The 21,600-nt window shown below is 33.8% G+C and overlaps 1 long non-coding RNA gene across 2 annotated transcripts; it reads right to left on the reverse strand.

Annotated features, from left to right (window-relative positions):
* Positions 1-691: 691 nt before the first annotated feature.
* On the reverse strand, positions 692-2,759 carry LOC139877527 (uncharacterized). Of its 2 annotated transcripts, none has more exons than XR_011768640.1 (3): positions 2,626-2,759; positions 2,204-2,312; positions 692-1,414 (listed from the first exon to the last, which is right to left on the reverse strand). It is a non-coding gene; the product is annotated as an uncharacterized lncRNA (long non-coding RNA). The 2 variants fall into 2 exon arrangements; XR_011768641.1 differs by having other exon boundaries at positions 692-1,063; positions 1,160-1,414; positions 2,204-2,749.
* Positions 2,760-21,600: the final 18,841 nt, after the last annotated feature.

Here is a 21,600-nt window from a genome sequence, read left to right on the forward strand (position 1 = left end):
CAAGGGTTTATCTAACGTAGACTTTTAATAGGATGTGAATTTTTTACGATAAAATTGTGCCGATGGTCCATCATGTTTGTATTAAATAACATGGATAACCTTTATCTATTTTTTTTCACGTCATTGACCTTTAGCTTTCGAAATTTGACATGATGACCTGTGCATATTTTGAGTCGTTAACTTTCCTCACGTGAGGGCAATTTGGTCCACTACAGTTTTGATCTGCATTTATAACTTACACACTCTTTCCAAAACCCTAGAGTAATGTACTCCCTCTTTTCAACACTCATTCCCAAATCATCTGGTACCAAACCCTTATCGTCCAAAACGATTAAAAGAAAATTTGATTACTGAGATGGTTCAATGCTGGTCTAGGTTGCTGCTCTTAAATTGCTGATTAAATGGAGTTATAGGTTAGTATCACCAGGTTGATTTTTCTACCTGACTCTTTATACAAATTTGTAAATGTTTAATTTTTTCTTTTATTTAAACCTAAAACTAGCTTAATGCCCGCGAATTCGCGGGGCTTTTTTATTGATCTAACCGAAAATGTATTTGTTAAACTATATTGATTTTATATAGTATTTGATCGGTGTTTAGAAAGCCAAAAATAATAATATAATAATGATCTATTAATGTTGCAAAAACCTAATAAGAAAAAAATGTAACTCATAATTTGAAATGTGCCATGTATAGGTAGTTGTTTTGTGATAGTAAAGTAGATCACATATATCATTACCTATATATGAGTTACACTGAATAACTTTCTGCAACAACAAACATGAAACTTGAAAATGGATGTACCCAGTACCCACAACATCTGCAAATTTATTAGCATACTCAGGTTGTGTGGCAAATAGCTTCACTTGAAAATAATAACACGTTGCGTTAAATACACAACATACGTACAATTAAATAATATACTGTAGCCGATTATATGAATTTATATTCACCTAGATTGTTTATACACCATTTACTTCGGTGTTATAACACAATATGAACCGACTTGGCACTGAATTTAGTTTTATAAAATCCATCTGGTTCTCCGCAGGTCTCTGGTTCTCTAGAGTATTAGAGCAACACTTTAAAACAATGATCAAGCAAAATATTATCATAAAACAACGTTAAACATTATGACCCAAAGGATTGGCATAACTACCTCCGAAACATTCTCTTTGCCACAACATGACACTGAACACCTCCTCAGGAATCAAGGCCAATGCACAAGCTTCTAAATCCACAACAACTTGTAAGTTCTGATACAAAGCAGATACTCCGGTTTGTGTATGGTACAACGTGTTAAAGCAGTCTAGCCTTGCTTATGACAGGTACAAACAGCTTATGTATCCTTTATATCTGTAGTGATGCTAGGTCTGTAGTATCCTACATACATCTCACATTCAGCACCTCTACCCTGCTCAAAGGAAGGAGTGCATTGGCTTAATCATAATCAGCATACTTATGTGTTTCCTTGTTACATACAGTATGGATGAACTTAAAAAAACACAATACTTATTTAAAGGAAAAAAATAGCAACACATGCTGTAGGAATGAACAATATTGAACATATATCACCAGGCAGTGTTAAAATTTTTTATTTTTTATATTTTTTTTTTTTTTTTTTTACAATTGACAGATATGTATACGATGACACACACACTAAGTTGCACTATTACTAAGAATTGTTGAAATGATTAACCAATCTGAACCGAAACGGTTTCACTCTGTATCAACACATTTACAGTTTGAACTAACCCGCCCAACTTGCCCATTTTACCACCTCTGACATATATTTAGATTTAAAACTGGGTCAGTGAGCTAACCCTTTTATAGAAGAAATATTGAAAGCCATTACAAAATGTAGTATATTCGATTGACCAAGTAAATTCAGGAGCTTCAATTAACGAACCAAACCAGGACATCTCATCATACTTTTACCATTCTAATGCACTTTTTATGATTAATGAGAAGAGCCCCAGAAAAGAGCAAAAAAGAACATAACCTTTCGATATGATAAACACAACACAAGTGATTGTGAATATACTCAATTAACACAAACTGACATTTAAAAATACGGAGTATAGGACATCAACGACCCACACATTTTACCCGCATGTCCTAAAAATTATAGCACGAGTTGACTAAAGGGGTTCTTGGCTCCGTATTTAAAGTAAAGAAAAAAAAAACAAAAAAGGAATAGAACCTGATTTGATCTCTTGATTTGTCCCTATGACCCACCGATCTCGCCACTGCCAACATTTAGTAATCATTTCTTCCATGTACACAATAACGCTCCTGATTTTCTGACCAACCTGCAGATAAAAAGGGAAAAAAGTTTCTAGCAAAATTATTATTTTTTGTTATAAATAATAGCAGATACAAATTAGCCTCAATGTGATTGGTAAAAGATGATACTATTTGTATACCTAAATATGCTTATGCCAACATAATATTTATTATCAATGCACAAATGAGATAGCCCAAAATAAAAGAGTGCACATATCAGTACTTTGATACTTAGCTAACCATGAATATGTTAGTACACAACCACTAATGTTATAAATGACACAAACATCAAGCACACAAGATTGAATTTTACAAAAAACACAGATAATGATTTGATACCTTTCTAGCAAAACACCTTTTTCAGTTATATATAATTAGAAGATAAGTGTCACTATATAATGTGTATCAGGGAAATCGTGGAATTTGTTTTGGACAAATCGCGGATGTGAATTCTTTCCTTTGGTGTTTGTTTTCATTATTGTTTAGCGAATGGTTTCATGTATTATTCCGCCCAAATGCTAATTATAAGGTTAATTTAGTCATCAAACAACTAATCAAGTTGATTGTGAGGTCATAATCTTTATTAAAAAATTTGAATGGTCTAATGTTAATGATAATGGAAGGCTAAGATTAGTGATTTGAATTTTAGATGATCTATTTTTAGTTTTGTTATTATAATATAAAAAGATGGGAAGACATGAAACTCTCTTGTAAATGTTCGATTTAGTATTTCTACCTGAATTTTATGCAAATTTGTAAATGTTCAATTACATAGCACCAGGAGCAGTTAGACCAATTAAGGTATTGTAATACCTTTTTGTTTGCGTTTTTGTTCAATATTATGTTTTTTAATGAAATTGTATGCATTGTTTGCTGTTTCAGGGATCAAGTTGCAGGTTTGGTTGGTATGATCCACCGATTTGTAATCGTTCGAAAATGATTATACCTGGTCTCCTAAACGCAAACAATAGGAGTGATGCTAAAGCCAACAATGCAGAAACTCTAGATTTCATGTTGAAGATTATGTTGTTTTGTCATTGGCTAGGGATTTTATTTGTTTTCATGTTTATAGTAGATTAGGTATTTAATTTTTGCAACTGTACATTTCCATGGTTGGTTTTGATGTACTGTTTGTTTTTTTTTTTTTTTTTTTTTTTTTTTTTTTTTTTTTTTTTTTTGGTATGAATGAATCAATTTCGAGTGATGCATAGACGCTTTTGTCAGATTATTATGAATGAATGAATCGCTTTTTTTGTATTCTTTTACATGGGTGCTTTTGTCAATTTATTATCAGTTTATGAATTGTTTTTTCCTGGCCAAATGAGCAGATTATATTACATTGTACTGTATGACTATGAGCAGATTATTCCATTATATTCTTTTACATGGCTGCTTTTAGGTTGAATCTTGTTGTACTTTGTCAATCTATTATCAGTTTTTATACTTTTATTACCAAATGACCATAGTATTCCATTGTTGTGGTGGACCAAATGACTTATGACTAAATGACCTTGTGAGCAGATTAGCAAATGAGCATATTATTCCATCTTGATCTGGACTAAATGACCTTATGACAAAATGACATTATGAGCATATGAGCAGATTAGAACTATGACCAAATGACCAAATCAATTTATGACCTTAGCATTTAGTCAACACTACTCATATTGACCATGGTTGCTTTTTGTCAATTTATCATCTTATGACTTGCTGTTCTAAATTAAAAAATAAAAATAAAAATCAGTTTATGACCAAATGGCAGCTTGCTGTAATGTATGACTGAGCAGATAATAACGTCGTATGTTCATGACCATTTTGACACCTTATGTTCATGACCATGTTTACTATGCAAATTTGACCCATTTTGACACCTTATTAAAACCTAACTTATTGTATGAAAAAAAGTCTACTGTTTGTTATAGAAAAGGCTAATCTATGTTATGAAAATGTGACCAATTTTAAGTTAATTGCATGACCATTTTAAGTAAATGACCAAAGTAAATCATGGTTGTCAAATTAAAATTAAACTAGCACTTTTTTGACACTTTTTATATCAAAATAACACCAAAGTAAATGAAGACACTGTTTTGACCCAAGTTGTTGAAATGAGCAATGTTTGGACACAAATGGTCAATTGAACACTGTTTTGACCCAATTGAGCACAAGAGCACTGTTTTGACCCAAATGGTCAATTGAGCACTGTTGAAGCAGTACAACAAGCTTCAACATGAAAGCAGCCCTGTAAAAGAATACAATGTAATAATCTACTCATAGTCATACAGTACAATGTAATAATCTGCTCATTTTGTCAAGAAAAAACCCACAACAAGTCATAAACTGATAATAAATTGACAAACGCACCCATGCAAAAGAATACAAAAGAAGCCATCTTCATTCATAATAAATTGACAAAAGCATCTATGTATCACCCGAAATTGATTCCTTAATAAAAATAAAAATAAAACCAGTACACCAAAACCAATCCTGGAAATAAAGTACAGTTGCAAAAATTAAATACCTACTCTACTAAAACATGAAAACAAATAATATCACTAGCTAATGACAAAACAACATAATCTTCAACATGAAATCTTGAGTTTCTGCATTGTTGGATTTAGCATCACTCCTATTCTTTGCGTTTAGCAGACCAGGTATAATCATTTTCGTACGATTACAAATCCGTGGATCATACGAACCAACAAACCTGCAACTTGATCCCTGAAACAGCAAACAATGCATACAATTTCATTAAACAACATAATATTGAACAAAAACGCAAACAAAAAGATATTACAATACCTTAATTGGTATAACTGCTCCTAAAGCTATGTAAATCTAACATTTACATATTTGAATAAAAAGTGAGGTAGAAAAACTAAATTGAACATTTACAAATCAAACATTTACAAGAGAGTTTCATGTTTTCCAGTTTTATGTTCAAATAAAAGAAACTAAATTGAACATTTACAAATTTGTATAAAGAGTAAGGCAGAAAAACCAACCTGGTGATACTAACTTATAACTCCATCGAATTAGCAATTTAAGAGTAGCTACCCAGACCAGCATTCAACCATCCTAGTAATCAAATTTTCGTTTAATCGATTTGAACGATTAGAGTTTGGTACCAGATGATTTGGGAACGAGTGTTGAAAAGATGGAGTACATTACTAGGGTTTTGGAAAGAGGGTGTAAGTTAGAAAATGCGGATCAAAACAGTAGTGGACCAAATGCCCCTCATGTGCCTAGCACGTGAGAAAAAGTTAACGACTCAAAACTAACAGAGTTTATGCACGGGGTCATCCATATCAAATTTCGAAAGTTGAAGGTTAACGATGCTAAAAAATTAGATAAAGGTTATTCATGCTATTTGATACAAACATGATGGACCATCGACGCAATTTTGTCATTTTTTACACCATTTTTTGTGTAATAGATACTCCCTCCGAATATTTACTTACTTTTTGAACACAATTTTAGGAAATATCATTAATGCCATTCTTCACCAATAAAAATATTTTCTCTGCAGAGTAACTATCAAAGTAGTGATAATTTGATTAAACAATTGCATAATAACTAGATCAAAGTATTAAAAAATATTAAATATAATTCATATTTAAGTAATTCTATATTCATAATTAGGGGAATTGGCAATTAATTCACAATTTTTAATATACTATAATTAACATATTTAAAGATTTGAGAGTGGCAATGCCTTCACATGCATCCACTTGTCTTTGCATTTGTATGGATCTACTACTTCAAAATTGTGTTTTGAAGAGTTCTAGGAAAAAAAATTAACAAAAAATTGATTTTCAACTTAAATTTTCCAAACACTGTTAGAAAATTAATTACGATTTTAAAAATCACTAATCAAATAATCAAAGTCAAAACGCTAATTTAAACACCCTCTAAATGAATTGACTATTCTACCCCTACATTAAATGTAAATAAAGAAAGATGTAACTCCCTTTTATTAGGTAGCAATATTTCAAAATTCTTTTTTAATAGTTTATTAAAGTACTCTTAAGTCTTAACTGATACATGACACAAATTTTTATGTTAGAATTTATTTGAAAGTATTTAGGAAGATATTATCAAAAAGTGATAGATCTATCAAAAATATATTTGGAAATATCACCTCATTTTTTTACTCCCAACAATTATTCTATATTTTTCTCTCTTCGTTGTAAACTTCCCCAATCTCCTTTGTTTACTCGGAGTTCTTCGATACTTAAAACTCAGTAACTCACAATTTATATAATTTTTAATCCTCAATACTCAAAACTCAGTAACCCACTCTCCAAAAAATCCTCAATACTCAAAACCCAGTAACTTGCTATCCAAAAAATCATTAACATGTGTTTGACAAAGAATATGTTGCACTAGCTTTGATTGATTGCTATTTTATGGAAAAAAAAATCTTAAAATTTGGGAGAATTATAAAGGATACATAGATACACATAATGTAATCATCATTTCATCATGTAATTCATTAGTTAAAGGTTACACATAAAGATATAAGGATTATTTGAACAAGGAAATGAAGATGTATAGGAACAAGTTAGAATGTTGATCTTCTACTTGATGTCTCTCCTTTAGTGATGTAATTTGTATAATAGTTATGTATTGTAAGTGTACAAATGAGGTGTGCATAAGCCTCTTTTTATAGAAGAGGTCAATGTTAAGGATCAACTCTAAGCATTAAGGAGTAGCCTCTAGAGTCTTCCATCAAGAATATATTTAATTACTATTAAGTATTGTCAAATGTGTAACTCATAGAAGTTAGGTCTTAGTATTCATTACTCATATTTACCTTGAAGGACTTACATATTAAATCATTAGAGCATTAATAAGTTAAACCATTAGAGCATTAATAGGTTGAATACATTCATGACTATTAAGTATTGTCAAATGTGTAACTCATAGAACTTATGTCTTAGTATTCATTAGTCATATTTAACTTAAAGGACTTACAAGTTACACCATTAGAGCATTAATAAGTTAAACTATTGGAGCATTAATAGGTTAGGACCAACCGGAAAGTCTCTCCCTTTTTATACTGATGTTGGTCCCTTGATTAACAACGGGAGTATTGTAGAGGAGGGGGGGTGAAATGTCCCGTTCTTATTGATTAAAAACGTTCCATATTAATTGATTTCGTTACGAGGTTTTGACCTCTATATGAGACGTTTTTCAAAGACTGCATTCATTTTAAAACAAACCATAACCTTTATTTCATCAATAAAGGTTTAAAAAGCTTTACGTAGATTATCAAATAATGATAATCTAAAATATCCTGTTTACACACGACCATTACATAATGGTTTACAATACAAATATGTTACAACAAAATAAGTTTCTTGAATGCAGTTTTTACACAATATCATACAAGCATGGACTCCAAATCTCGTCCTTATTTAAGTATGCGACAGCGGAAGCTCTTAATAATCACCTGAGAATAAACATGCTTAAAACGTCAACAAAAATGTTGGTGAGTTATAGGTTTAACCTATATATATCAAATCATAATAATAGACCACAAGATTTCATATTTCAATACACACCCCATACATAGAGATAAAAATCATTCATATGGTGAACACCTGGTAACCGACATTAACAAGATGCATATATAAGAATATCCCCATCATTCCGGGACACCCTTCGGATATGATATAAATTTCGAAGTACTAAAGCATCCGGTACTTTGGATGGGGTTTGTTAGGCCCAATAGATCTATCTTTAGGATTCGCGTCAATTAGGGTGTCTGTTCCCTAATTCTTAGATTACCAGACTTAATAAAAAGGGGCATATTCGATTTCGATAATTCAACCATAGAATGTAGTTTCACGTACTTGTGTCTATTTTGTAAATCATTTATAAAACCTGCATGTATTCTCATCCCAAAAATATTAGATTTTAAAAGTGGGACTATAACTCACTTTCAAAGATTTTTACTTCGTCGGGAAGTAAGACTTGGCCACTGGTTGATTCAAGAACCTATAACAATATATACATATATATCAAAGTATGTTCAAAATATATTTACAACACTTTTAATATATTTTGATGTTTTAAATTTATTAAGTCAGCTGTCCTCGTTAGTAACCTACAACTAGTTGTCCACAGTTAGATGTACAGAAATAAATCGATAAATATTATCTTGAATCAATCCACGACCCAGTGTATACGTATCTCAGTATTGATCACAACTCAAACTATATATATTTTGGAATCAACCTCAACCCTGTATAGCTAACTCCAACATTCACATATAGAGTGTCTATGGTTGTTCCGAAATATATATAGATGTGTCGACATGATAGGTCAAAACATTGTATACGTGTCTATGGTATCTCAAGATTACATAATATACAATATAAGTTGATTAAGTTATGGTTGGAATAGATTTGTTACAAATTTTCACGTAGCTAAAATGAGAAAAATTATCCAATCTTGTTTTACCCATAACTTCTTCATTTTAAATCCGTTTTGAGTGAATCAAATTGCTATGGTTTCATATTGAACTCTATTTTATGAATCTAAACAGAAAAAGTATAGGTTTATAGTCGGAAAAATAAGTTACAAGTCGTTTTTGTAAAGGTAGTCATTTCAGTCGAAAGAACGACGTCTAGATGACCATTTTAGAAAACATACTTCCACTTTGAGTTTAACCATAATTTTTGGATATAGTTTCATGTTCATAATAAAAATCATTTTCTCAGAATAACAACTTTTAAATCAAAGTTTATCATAGTTTTTAATTAACTAACCCAAAACAGCCCGCGGTGTTACTACGACGGCGTAAATCCGGTTTTACGGTATTTTTCGTGTTTCCAGGTTTTAAATCATTAAGTTAGCATATCATATAGATATAGAACATGTGTTTAGTTGATTTTAAAAGTCAAGTTAGAAGGATTAACTTTTGTTTGCGAACAAGTTTAGAATTAACTAAACTATGTTCTAGTGATTACAAGTTTAAACCTTCGAATAAGATAGCTTTATATGTATGAATTGAATGGTGTTATGAACATCATTACTACCTTAAGTTCCTTGGATAAACCTACTGGAAAAGTGAAAAATGGATCTAGCTTCAACGGATCCTTGGATGGCTCGAAGTTCTTGAAGCAGAATCATGACACGAAAACAAGTTCAAGTAAGATCATCACTTGAAATAAGATTGTTATAGTTATAGAAATTGAACCAAAGTTTGAATATGATTATTACCTTGTATTAGAATGATAACCTACTGTAAGAAACAAAGATTTCTTGAGGTTGGATGATCACCTTACAAGATTGGAAGTGAGCTAGCAAACTTGAAAGTATTCTTGATTTTATATAACTAGAACTTGTAGAATATATGAAGAACACTTAGAACTTGAAGATAGAACTTGAGAGAGATCAATTAGATGAAGAAAATTGAAGAATGAAAGTGTTTTTAGGTGTTTTTGGTCGTTGGTGTATGGATTAGATATAAAGGATATGTAATTTTGTTTTCATGTAAATAAGTCATGAATGATTACTCATATTTTTATAATTTTATGAGATATTTCATGCTAGTTGCCAAATGATGGTTCCCACATGTGTTAGGTGACTCACATGGGCTGCTAAGAGCTGATCATTGGAGTGTATATACCAATAGTACATACATCTAAAAGCTGTGTATTGTACGAGTACGAATACGGGTGCATACGAGTAGAATTGTTGATGAAACTGAACGAGGATGTAATTGTAAGCATTTTTGTTAAGTAAAAGTATTTTGATAAGTGTATTGAAGTCTTTAAAAAGTGTATAAATACATATTAAAACACTACATGTATATACATTTTAACTGAGTCGTTAAGTCATCGTTAGTCGTTACATGTAAGTGTTGTTTTGAAACCTTTAGGTTAACGATCTTGTTAAATGTTGTTAACCCAATGTTTATAATATCAAATGAGATTTTAAATTATTATATTATCATGATATTATCATGTATGAATATCTCTTAATATGATATATATACATTAAATGTCTTTACAACGATAATCGTTACATATATGTCTCGTTTAAAAATCATTAAGTTAGTAGTCTTGTTTTTACATATGTAGTTCATTGTTAATATACTTAATGATATGTTTACTTATCATAGTATCATGTTAACTATATATATATCCATATATATGTCATCATATAGTTTTTACAAGTTTTAACGTTCGTGAATCACCGGTCAACTTGGGTGGTCAATTGTCTATATGAAACATATTTCAATTAATCAAGTCTTAACAAGTTTGATTGCTTAACATGTTGGAAACATTTAATCATATAAATATCAATCTCAATTAATATATATAAACATGGAAAAGTTCGGGTCACTACAGTACCTACCCGTTAAATAAATTTCGTCCCGAAATTTTAAGCTGTTGAAGGTGTTGACGAATCTTCTGGAAATAGATGCGGGTATTTCTTCTTCATCTGATCTTCACGCTCCCAGGTGAACTCGGGTCCTCTACGAGCATTCCATTGAACCTTAACAATTGGTATCTTGTTTTGCTTAAGTCTTTTAACCTCACGATCCATTATTTCGACGGGTTCTTCGATGAATTGGAGTTTTTCGTTGATTTGGATTTCATCTAACGGAATAGTGAGATCTTCTTTAGCAAAACATTTCTTCAAATTCGAGACGTGGAAAGTGTTATGTACAGCCGCGAGTTGTTGAGGTAACTCAAGTCGGTAAGCTACTGGTCCGACACGATCAATAATCTTGAATGGTCCAATATACCTTGGATTTAATTTTTCTCGTTTACCAAATCGAACAACGCCTTTCCAAGGTGCAACTTTAAGCATGACCATCTCTCCAATTTCAAATTCTATATCTTTTCTTTTAATGTCAGCGTAGCTCTTTTATCGACTTTGGGCAGTTTTCAACCGTTGTTGAATTTGGATGATCTTCTCGGTAGTTTCTTGTATAATCTCCGGACCCGTAATCTGTCTATCCCCCACTTCACTCCAACAAATCGGAGACCTGCACTTTCTACCATAAAGTGCTTCAAACGGCACCATCTCAATGCTTGAATGGTAGCTGTTGTTGTAGGAAAATTCTGCTAACGGTAGATGTCGATCCCAACTGTTTTCGAAATTAATAACACATGCTCGTAGCATGTCTTCAAGCGTTTGTATCGTCCTTTCGCTCTGCCTATCAGTTTGTGGATGATAGGCAGTACTCATGTCTAGACGAGTTCCTAATGCTTGCTGTAATGTCTGCCAGAATCTTGAAATAAATCTACCATCCCTATCAGAGATAATAGAGATTGGTATTCCATGTCTGGAGATGACTTCCTTCAAATACAGTCGTGCTAACTTCTCCATCTTGTCATCTTCTCTTATTGGCAGGAAGTGTGCTGATTTGGTGAGACGATCAACTATTACCCAAATAGTATCAAAACCACTTGCAGTCCTTGGCAATTTAGTGATGAAATCCATGGTAATGTTTTCCCATTTCCATTCCGGGATTTCGGTTTGTTGAAGTAGACCTGATGGTTTCTGATGCTCAGCTTTGACCTTAGAACACGTCAAACATTCTCCTACATATTTAGCAACATCGGCTTTCATACCCGGCCACCAAAAATGTTTCTTGAGATCCTTGTACATCTTCCCCGTTCCAGGATGTATTGAGTATCTGGTTTTATGAGCTTCTCTAAGTACCATTTCTCTCATATCTCCAAATTTTGGTACCCAAATCCTTTCAGCCCTATACCGGGTTCTGTAGTGACCCGAACTTTTCCATGTTTATATATATTAATTGAGATTGATATTTACATGATTAAATGTTTCTAACATGTTAAGCAATCAAACTTATTAAGACTTGATTAATTGAAATATGTTTCATATAGACAATTGACCACCCAAGTTGACCGGTGATTCACGAACGTTAAAACTTGTAAAAACTATATGATGACATATATATGGATATATATATAGTTAATATGATACTATGATAAGTAAACATATCATTAAGTATATTAACAATGAACTACATATGTAAAAACAAGACTACTAACTTAATGATTTTTAAACGAGACATATATGTAACGATTATCGTTGTAAAGACATTTAATGTATATATATCATATTAAGAGATATTCATACATGATAATATCATGATAATATAATAATTTAAAATCTCATTTGATATTATAAACATTGGGTTAACAACATTTAACAAGATCGTTAACCTAAAGGTTTCAAAACAACACTTACATGTAACGACTAACGATGACTTAACGACTCAGTTAAAATGTATATACATGTAGTGTTTTAATATGTATTTATACAATTTTGAAAGACTTCAATACACTTATCAAAATACTTCTACTTAACAAAAATGCTTACAATTACATCCTCGTTCAGTTTCATCAACAATTCTACTCGTATGCACCCGTATTCGTACTCGTACAATACACAGCTTTTAGATGTATGTACTATTGGTATATACACTCCAATGATCAGCTCTTAGCAGCCCATGTGAGTCACCTAACACATGTGGGAACCATCATTTGGCAACTAGCATGAAATATCTCATAAAATTACAAAAATATGAGTAATCATTCATGACTTATTTACATGAAAACAAAATTACATATCCTTTATATCTAATCCATACACCAACGACCAAAAACACCTACAAACACTTTCATTCTTCAATTTTCTTCATCTAATTGATCTCTCTCAAGTTCTATCTTCAAGTTCTAAGTGTTCTTCATATATTCTACAAGTTCTAGTTACATAAAATCAAGAATACTTTCAAGTTTGCTAGCTCACTTCCAATCTTGTAAGGTGATCATCCAACCTCAAGAAATCTTTGTTTCTTACAGTAGGTTATCATTCTAATACAAGGTAATAATCATATTCAAACTTTGGTTCAATTTCTATAACTATAACAATCTTATTTCAAGTGATGATCTTACTTGAACTTGTTTTCGTGTCATGATTCTGCTTCAAGAACTTCGAGCCATCTAAGGATCCATTGAAGCTAGATCCATTTTTCTCTTTTCCAGTAGGTTTATCCAAGGAACTTAAGGTAGTAATGATGTTCATAACATCATTCGATTCATATATATAAAGCTATCTTATTCGAAGGTTTAAACTTGTAATCACTAGAACATAGTTTAGTTAATTCTAAACTTGTTCGCAAACAAAAGTTAATCCTTCTAACTTGACTTTTAAAATCAACTAAACACATGTTCTATATCTATATGATATGCTAACTTAATGATTTAAAACCTGGAAACACGAAAAACACCGTAAAACCGGATTTACGCCGTCGTAGTAACACCGCGGGCTGTTTTGGGTTAGTTAATTAAAAACTATGATAAACTTTGATTTAAAAGTTGTTATTCTGAGAAAATGATTTTTATTATGAACATGAAACTATATCAAAAAAATTATGGTTAAACTCAAAGTGGAAGTATGTTTTCTAAAATGGTCATCTAGACGTCGTTCTTTCGACTGAAATGACTACCTTTATAAAAATGACTTGTAACTTATTTTTCCGACTATAAACCTATACTTTTTCTGTTTAGATTCATAAAATAGAGTTCAATATGAAACCATAGCAATTTGATTCACTCAAAACGGATTTAAAATGAAGAAGTTATGGGTAAAACAAGATTGGATAATTTTTCTCATTTTAGCTACGTGAAAATTGGTAACAAATCTATTCCAACCATAACTTAATCAACTTGTATTGTATATTATGTAATCTTGAGATACCATAGAATCGTATACAATGGTTCGACCTATCATGTCGACACATCTATATATATTTCGGAACAACCATAGACACTCTATATGTGAATGTTGGAGTTAGCTATACAGGGTTGAGGTTGATTCCAAAATATATATAGTTTGAGTTGTGATCAATACTGAGATACGTATACACTGGGTCGTGGATTGATTCAAGATAATATTTATCAATTTATTTCTGTACATCTAACTGTGGACAACTAGTTGTAGGTTACTAACGAGGACAGCTGACTTAATAAACTTAAAACATCAAAATATATTAAAAGTGTTGTAAATATATTTTGAACATACTTTGATATATATGTATATATTGTTATAGGTTCGTGAATCAACCAGTGGCCAAGTCTTACTTCCCGACGAAGTAAAAATCTGTGAAAGTGAGTTATAGTCCCACTTTTAAAATCTAATATTTTTGGGATGAGAATACATGCAGGTTTTATAAATGATTTACAAAATAGACATAAGTACGTGAAACTACATTCTATGGTTGAATTATAAATCGAATATGCCCCTTTTTATTAAGTCTGGTAATCTAAGAATTAGGGAACAGACACCCTAATTGACGCGAATCCTAAAGATAGATCTATTGGGCTTAACAAACCCCATCCAAAGTACCGGATGCTTTAGTACTTCGAAATTTATATCATATCCGAAGGGTGTCCCGGAATGATGGGGATATTCTTATATATGCATCTTGTTAATGTCGGTTACCAGGTGTTCACCATATGAATGATTTTTATCTCTATGTATGGGATGTGTATTGAAATATGAAATCTTGTGGTCTATTATTATGATTTGATATATATAGGTTAAACCTATAACTCACCAACATTTTTGTTGACGTTTTAAGCATGTTTATTCTCAGGTGATTATTAAGAGCTTCCGCTGTCGCATACTTAAATAAGGACGAGATTTGGAGTCCATGCTTGTATGATATTGTGTAAAAACTGCATTCAAGAAACTTATTTTGTTGTAACATATTTGTATTGTAAACCATTATGTAATGGTCGTGTGTAAACAGGATATTTTAGATTATCATTATTTGATAATCTACGTAAAGCTTTTTAAACCTTTATTGATGAAATAAAGGTTATGGTTTGTTTTAAAATGAATGCAGTCTTTGAAAAACGTCTCATATAGAGGTCAAAACCTCGCAACGAAATCAATTAATATGGAACGTTTTTAATCAATAAGAACGGGACATTTCAGTTGGTATCCGAGCGTTGGTCTTAGAGAACCAGAATTTTGCATTAGTGTGTCTTATCGAGTTTGTTAGGATGCATTAGTGAGTCTGGACTTCGACCGTGTTTACTTGAAAAATGATTGCTTAACAAATTTTGTTGGAAACTATATATTTTTAACATGTGAATATTATGTGATATATTAATCTCTTAACGCGTTTGATATTATGTGATAGATGTCTACCTCTAGAACAAGTCCCATTGACTCACCTAATAATAATGAAGAGTCAAATGTAAATTGGAATGATTCGTGGACTGATTCACAAGTTCCCGAAGAGGAACCGGAAGAAGAGTCGGAACCGGAAGAAGAATCGGAACCGGAAGAAGAATCGGAACCGGATGAAGAAATAGAAACGGTGGGGGAAATAATAAAACGGTTAAGTAAAAGAAAATCCTCAACCAACCGACCAAGGTTAATTATGGTCAATGGTGTTTCCGCCAAGGAAGCAAAATATTGGGAGGATTACCAATTCTCCGATGAATCGGATTCCGACGAGAATTCCGATGATGTTATAGAAATTACCCCAACTGAATTTAAAAAGGCAAAAGAAAATAATAAGGGAAAGGGCATAAAAATAGAGAAATCTAATTCCAACCCCGATGAACTTTATATGTATCGTCAACCCCCGAAGTCCTTAAGTTGTAACAATGACCCGGGAACCTCTAAACCACCAGGTTTTTCTAAACCAATGTGGATCACGACGGCTCGTATTAGGGGAACATCATATATCCCTAGAAACTTGGCAAAACGAACTAAAACTGAAGAAGAAGAAACAAGCGAGTCGGAATAAGATAGTTGTATTCGTGTGGTGTAATATATGTAATATAGTGTGCTTATGCTTTATGATATATGTAAAAATTGCTTGTATTAATAAGTATTTTTTTATGAATCTAACTCTTGTCTATTTTACAGTATAACACAAAATGGATAGACAACCCAATATTTTAAGAGACCTACCCGGAGACATGATTGATGAAATCTTGTCTAGAGTCGGTCAGAATTCTTCGGCACAACTATTTAAGGCGAGATCAGTTTGTAAGACATTCGAAGAACGTTCCAAGAATGTCTTGGTTTATAAGAGACTTTCGTTTGAAAGATGGGGGATATCACATTGGGAAACCAATAAGTTACGATGTGTTTACTTTGACGCATATATTGCGGGGAACCCAAATGCTATTTTACGCAATGGGTTAAGAAATTATTTTGACTCAATATATCCGAATATTGGACTTCGTGATTTAGAAAAAGCGGCTAACATGCAACATAAAGAAGCATGTTATGCTTACGGATTAGTAATGTTCGCTTCTCACCAAAGTGAGAACAAGAACATCGGGCTACAACTATTAAACAAAACGTTCCCACAAGTGACGGAGTCGGTAATTGGGGTAAGAAATGAGGTTTTTAGATTGTTACGGGACTGTTGGACATTACGTAACCCTCGTCCCTTTGACGACGTTACAACACGCTGTCTTATCAACGGCCATAACGGTTATGTTCCACAAGACCAAGGATGAGAAGTAGTCCTAGTAAAACCAGAATGCATGACTTGTTTCTGGACGTATGAATTACGTGTCTTTATTGCCTTTGCTGAACGACTTGTGTACTAGCTAGAATTATCTTCACAACCATCTTGTATCAAATTTATTGTGTGCTATATTTCATGCTATATGTAAAATAAGCGGTATTGTAAGTTTGTAAAATATTGTGTAAAAGTTTGAACGCGAAATATTATTATAATCAGTTTTTCATATAGAATTGTAGTAGTTGAATTGTATATTAGCTACTAAGTATGAACTTAACGGGTAGGTACTACCCGAATTTAAACTTATAAAACGCTAATATGAAGAAAAAGCTTTTATAAATGAGTTCATATTATGCTACGAAATACTATTAACTACTCTTAATATTCTGTATGATTAACTTGTTCCATTTAACTATTTTGAAGGAAATGGCACCGACTACTCGACACACCGTGAATATGAATGAAGAGGAATTCCGTACTTTTCTAGCTTCAAACATAGCCGCAGTACAGGCTGCGCTACATACCAATAATAACCTTGGATCTAGCAGTACAGGAAATCGTGTAGGATGCACCTACAAAGAATTCACTGCCTGCAAACCTTTGGAATTTGATGGAACCGAAGGACCGATCGGATTGAAACGGTGGACCGAGAAGGTCGAATCGGTGTTTGCCATAAGTAAGTGTACTGAAGAGGACAAAGTGAAGTACGCTATGCATACCTTCACAGGTTCTGCGTTAACATGGTGGAATACCTATCTAGAGCAAGTGGGACAAGGCGATGCGTACGCACTACCGTGGTCAGCATTCAAGCACTTGATGAACGAGAAGTACCGTCCCAGAACCGAGGTCAATAAGCTCAAGACAGAACTTAGAGGGTTACGAACCCAAGGATCTGATATTACCACGTACGAAAGACGATTCACAGAATTGTGCCTATTGTGTCCGGGAGCATTCGAAGATGAGGAAGAGAAGATCGACGCGTTTGTGAAAGGATTACCGGAAAGAATCCAAGAAGATATAAGTTCACACGAGCCCGCCTCCATACAACAGGCATGTAGAATGGCTCACAAACTAGTGAACCAGATTGAAGAAAGAATTAAAGAACAGACTGCTGAAGAGGCCAATGTGAAGCAAGTCAAAAGAAAGTGGGAGGAAAACGGTGATAAGAATCACCAATACAACAACAACAGCAATTATAACAATAATCGCAACAACTATCCTAACAATCGCAACATCAATCGCAACTACAACAAACGGCCCAACAACAACAACAACAACAACAGCAACTACAACAATCATCCTAACAACAATAATAACCGCAACAACAACAACAATCAGAAGCAGCTATGCCAAAGGTGTGAAAAGAATCACTCGGGGTTCTGCACCAAATTTTGCAACAAGTGTAAAAGAAATGGTCATAGCGCGGCGAAGTGTGAGGTCTACGGACCAGGGGTTAATAGAACGAAAGGAACAAATGGTGTCGGAACGAGTAATGGCGGAGCAAGTAGTGTCGGAGCAAGTTATGCCAATGTAGTTTGTTATAAATGTGGAAAACCGGGCCACATTATTAGAAATTGCCCGAACCAGGAGAACACGAATGGACAAGGCCGTGGAAGAGTTTTCAATATTAATGCGGCAGAGGCACAGGAAGACCCGGAGCTTGTTACGGGTACGTTTCTTATTGACAATAAATCTGCTTACGTTTTATTTGATTCGGGTGCGGATAGAAGCTATATGAGTAGAGATTTTTGTGCTAAATTAAGTTGTCCATTGACGCCTTTGGATAGTAAATTTTTACTCGAATTAGCAAATGGTAAATTAATTTCAGCAGATAATATATGTCGGTATCGAGAAATTAAACTGGTTAGCGAAACATTTAAGATTGATTTGATACCAGTAGAGTTAGGGAGTTTTGATGTGATAATCGGTATGGACTGGTTGAAAGAAGTGAAAGCAGAGATCGTTTGTTACAAAAATGCAATTCACATTATACGAGAAAAAGGAAAACCCTTAATGGTGTACGGAGAAAAGGGCAACACGAAGCTACATCTTATTAGTAATTTGAAGGCACAAAAACTAATAAGAAAAGGTTGCTATGCTGTTCTAGCACACGTCGAGAAAGTACAAACTGAAGAAAAGAGCATCAATGATGTTCCCATTGCAAAAGAATTTCCCGATGTATTTCCGAAAGAATTACCGGGATTACCCCCACATCGATCCGTTGAATTTCAAATAGATCTTGTACCAGGAGCTGCACCAATAGCTCGTGCTCCTTACAGACTCGCACCCAACGAGATGAAAGAACTGCAAAGCCAATTACAAGAACTTTTAGAGCGTGGTTTCATTCGACCAAGCACATCACCGTGGGGAGCTCCTGTTTTGTTTGTCAAGAAGAAAGATGGTACATTCAGGTTGTGTATCGACTACCGAGAGTTGAACAAACTTACCATCAAGAACCGCTACCCACTACCAAGAATTGACGACTTATTCGATCAACTACAAGGCTCGTCTGTTTATTCAAAGATTGACTTACGTTCCGGGTATCATCAAATGCGGGTGAAAGAAGATGATATTCCAAAGACTGCTTTCAGAACACGTTACGGTCATTACGAGTTTATGGTCATGCCGTTTGGTTTAACTAATGCACCAGCTGTGTTCATGGACCTTATGAACCGAGTGTGTGGACCATACCTTGACAAGTTTGTCATTGTTTTCATTGATGACATACTTATTTACTCAAAGAATGACCAAGAACACGGTGAACATTTGAGAAAGGTGTTAGAAGTATTGAGGAAGGAAGAATTGTACGCTAAGTTTTCAAAGTGCGCATTTTGGTTGGAAGAAGTTCAATTCCTCGGTCACATAGTGAACAAAGAAGGTATTAAGGTGGATCCGGCAAAGATAGAAACTGTTGAAAAGTGGGAAACCCCGAAAACTCCGAAACACATACGCCAGTTTTTAGGACTAGCTGGTTACTACAGAAGGTTCATCCAAGACTTTTCCAGAATAGCAAAACCCTTGACTGCATTAACGCATAAAGGGAAGAAATTTGAATGGAATGATGAACAAGAGAAAGTGTTTCAGTTATTGAAGAAAAAGCTAACTACGGCACCTATATTGTCATTGCCTGAAGGGAATGATGATTTTGTGATTTATTGTGATGCATCAAAGCAAGGTCTCGGTTGTGTATTAATGCAACGAATGAAGGTGATTGCTTATGCGTCTAGACAATTGAAGATTCACGAACAAAATTATACGACGCATGATTTGGAATTAGGCGCGGTTGTTTTTGCATTAAAGACTTGGAGGCACTACTTATATGGGGTCAAAAGTATTATATATACCGACCACAAAAGTCTTCAACACATATTTAATCAGAAACAACTGAATATGAGGCAGCGTAGGTGGATTGAATTGTTGAATGATTACGACTTTGAGATTCGTTACCACCCGGGGAAGGCAAATGTGGTAGCCGATGCCTTAAGCAGGAAGGACAGAGAACCCATTCGAGTAAAATCTATGAATATAATGATTCATAATAACCTTACTACTCAAATAAAGGAGGCGCAACAAGGAGTTTTAAAAGAGGGAAATTTAAAGGATGAAATACCCAAAGGATCGGAGAAGCATCTTAATATTCGAGTAGACGGAACCCGGTATAGGGCTGAAAGGATTTGGGTACCAAAATTTGGAGATACGAGAGAAATGGTACTTAGAGAAGCTCATAAAACCAGATACTCAATACATCCTGGAACGGGGAAGATGTACAAGGATCTCAAGAAACATTTTTGGTGGCCGGGTATGAAAGCCGATGTTGCTAAATACGTAGGAGAATGTTTGACGTGTTCTAAGGTCAAAGCTGAGCATCAGAAACCATCAGGTCTACTTCAACAACCCGAAATCCCGGAATGGAAATGGGAAAACATTACCATGGACTTCATCACTAAATTGCCAAGGACTGCAAGTGGTTTTGATACTATTTGGGTAATAGTTGATCGTCTCACCAAATCAGCACACTTCTTGCCAATAAGAGAAGATGACAAGATGGAGAAGTTAGCACGACTGTATTTGAAGGAAGTCATCTCCAGACATGGAATACCAATCTCTATTATCTCTGATAGGGATGGCAGATTTATTTCAAGATTCTGGCAGACATTACAGGAAGCATTAGGAACTCGTCTAGACATGAGTACTGCCTATCATCCACAAACTGATGGGCAGAGAGAAAGGACGATACAAACGCTTGAAGACATGCTACGAGCATGTGTTATTGATTTCGGAAACAGTTGGGATCGACATCTACCGTTAGCAGAATTTTCCTACAACAACAGCTACCATTCAAGCATTGAGATGGCGCCGTTTGAAGCACTTTATGGTAGAAAGTGCAGGTCTCCGATTTGTTGGAGTGAAGTGGGGGATAGACAGATTACGGGTCCGGAGATTATACAAGAAACTACCGAGAAGATCATCCAAATTCAACAACGGTTGAAAACCGCCCAAAGTCGACAAAAGAGCTACGCTGACATTAAAAGAAAAGATATAGAATTTGAAATTGGAGAGATGGTCATGCTTAAAGTTGCACCTTGGAAAGGCGTTGTTCGATTTGGTAAACGAGGGAAATTAAATCCAAGGTATATTGGACCATTCAAGATTATTGATCGTGTCGGACCAGTAGCTTACCGACTTGAGTTACCTCAAAAACTCGCGGCTGTACATAACACTTTCCACGTCTCGAATTTTAAGAAATGTTTTACTAAAGAAGATCT

The sequence above is a fragment of the Rutidosis leptorrhynchoides genome, chromosome 11, assembly GCF_046630445.1.
Source record: "Rutidosis leptorrhynchoides isolate AG116_Rl617_1_P2 chromosome 11, CSIRO_AGI_Rlap_v1, whole genome shotgun sequence".
Taxonomy (NCBI): domain Eukaryota; kingdom Viridiplantae; phylum Streptophyta; class Magnoliopsida; order Asterales; family Asteraceae; genus Rutidosis; species Rutidosis leptorrhynchoides.